Genomic DNA, 2,580 nt, shown 5'->3' on the forward strand with positions numbered 1-2,580 from the left:
ACGTGATACGTATCACGTTATAACGTGATAGTATCTTGTTAAAACGTGATACGTATCACGTTATAACGTGATAGTATCTTGTTAAAACGTGATACGTATCACGTTTTAACGTGATAGTATCTCGTTAAAACGTAATACGTATCACGTTAAAACGTAATACGTATCACGTTAAAACGAGATACTATCACGTTAAAACGTGATACTATCACGTTAAAACGTGATACGTATCACGTTTTAACAAGATACGTATCACGTTATAACGTGATAGCGTTAATACTATCACGTTAAAACGTGATACGTATCACGTTTTAACAAGATACGTATCACGTTATAACGTGATAGCGCTCGGATTTTTTTTTTCCTGCCTGATAGCAACACGCTTCCGTAGTTTTACCTTCGTTTTATCCAGACGTCTTGTTTTCACACCTGTCCTTGTGTAAGTGATCATTATTGCCCTCAGTCGCACAGTCACATTTCCCTACAGTTCACACCTGCCTTTCATCTGCTCATTAACACTTTGCCACCCCTCCCTGTCTGTTTATGCTCCCAGTTCACCCTCACTCCTCATTTTGTCAGACCATTTTCTGTCTGTGTTCACGTTATATGTCATGATCTGGTTCTTCGATTTGATTGTTTGTATAACTGACTTATTTTGCGGCCAGCTTTTTATTCCTTAAAGTTATTTCATAATTAGTTCTTTTAACCTCAGTTGAATGCATTCTGGGTCCTCATTTTTTTTTTTGTTTCCATCCAACCTGACACCACTTAAACAATTCCCTCAAAGCTGAGACCATTGAGAGGCTGATGAGTGCTGATTCAATGACTGAAGAGGAGGATTGATTTGGATCCACTACAATCTGTGACGTTCCTCTGCACCCACTTGATGCCAAAGAAACAGATGACTTCAGAACCTTCGCCCCTTATTGGCAGAACTATGAATATAATACTCCGTTCACAGACCGGCGCTGAACATGTGATTCTCCCAGCCCGTGCAGCACTCACCACGTCCCTCCTCGGCGAGTCTTGTCTCCTCGCTGCCGTCCATAAGTGTTACAGCTGTGTCTGCCTGCAGGAGCGCTGAGCGGATGCAGGGGATCTCACGCAGGGATGAAAATCTGCTGCTTTCCATCAGAACCAGGGGAGTTTCTGCATTTCACACAGCTGTAAGGAGTCAATTTAAAATCGGTTTTCTTTAAGGTGAGAATGCATCTTTAAAACTTTGAGACATTTTAAAAGGAGTTTATAAAAAAAAAATCACTTTTAATTTTTACATGGCTTGTATTTGTGTGCAAAACTGCCAATTGAGTAAAATGAGGTATTTTTTGGGGAAAAAAATCTCTCTGTAGCTTCGTTTATTATTTAAGTCTTTTTAAATATTTTTAAAAGCATTTTGAAAAAAAAACATCTTTACAACACAGAGCAACTCTGACTCATTTGTGTTTGCATGAATTTCAGAGCTGCCTTCTGCATCTTTAAAATTTATTTTTGTTCCTCTTTAACATGTGGTGACGTTTTAGATTCAGACTTGAACAGTTGTGTGATTGTTCATGCTATTGTTACATAAACAGCAGAAGTAGTTTAAGGGTCTTTGACTCAAAAACAGAACTGTCACGAAGAATAACGCAGCTGCACCCGTTGGCGTGAGCATCACCAGGTCGCTGCAGAAATCTGAAATAATGAATTTTCTCTTTTGCCAAAAATACGCAACTATTGATAAATATAACAAAACTAGCATTTAGGTTGTAATATGTTTTTAAATTGACATGAAGTCAGCATGAGATGCTTAAAACATTTCATTGGGTGGGGAAGTACTGAGTGAAATGAAAACAGTTGCTGTAAACATTAACCTGGTGAAATATTGACTTTAAAGATAAGAATGAAGATCTCATCGCCTCCAAAAGACATAAAAAGTGTGTAAAAATATTTGCAATTATGCCTCACTTCACCAGTTACTTCATTTCATTTGTTTCTGCCCACAGTTTGCTTTTAGTTTGTTCGCTATGATGGGATCATTTGCAGCTCTGGGAGGAACACAGTATTACACATAGATGTATTTATAGCTGCTGAATAAAAATCGGAGGAGGAAGCAGGGCGAAAGTTTCAGAAAGACCCATATTTAACTGAAGCAGAGGAGGCAAAAGAAGAAAAAAGACTGATTGTGGCACCCGTTCACATTGTTTTAGTGAATGAGGGAGGACGTGTGCTCGTCTCAATCAACTCAAACATGATATTTTAGGAGAATATCATGTTTTACGTACCGTATGATTCTCCTCTCCTGGCTGCAGGACGGTGCTGTCACTGGGGTGAAATGTGTCACAAATGCTCAGATTTTTTTCTGTTGGATGTTTTATTCAGAAAACAAGCTCAGGCTTGGCAAAGCTACACTGAAAAAAACAACTTGTAAGTTGTACTTGAAAAAAAATCCTCTAACAACTTGCACTAACGTTTGTTAAGTAAATTTAAATGCTACAAATTCATGTAATATTTACTCATCATTATCTAGTAAAAGTTATTAAGAATGTAGTTAAAGATTTGTGAATAAATCAGGTAAATTTTACTTAATTTGCTCAATTAAAACTT

The 2,580-nt window shown here is 37.6% G+C and overlaps 1 protein-coding gene across 1 annotated transcript in view; it reads left to right on the top strand.

The window, feature by feature from the left end:
* Window positions 1–1,108: 1,108 nt before the first annotated feature.
* LOC106531496 (neuropeptide FF receptor 2-like) overlaps window positions 1,109–2,580 on the top strand; it is an 8,742-nt gene continuing 7,270 nt past the window's right edge. Inside the window, exon 1 of the mRNA XM_014027374.1 lies at window positions 1,109–1,197. The gene's annotated coding sequence lies outside the window, so the exon portion shown is untranslated. The remainder of the gene's footprint in view (window positions 1,198–2,580) is intronic.

The sequence above is a fragment of the Austrofundulus limnaeus genome, unplaced genomic scaffold (assembly GCF_001266775.1).
Source record: "Austrofundulus limnaeus strain Quisiro unplaced genomic scaffold, Austrofundulus_limnaeus-1.0 Scaffold643, whole genome shotgun sequence".
NCBI lineage: Eukaryota > Metazoa > Chordata > Actinopteri > Cyprinodontiformes > Rivulidae > Austrofundulus > Austrofundulus limnaeus.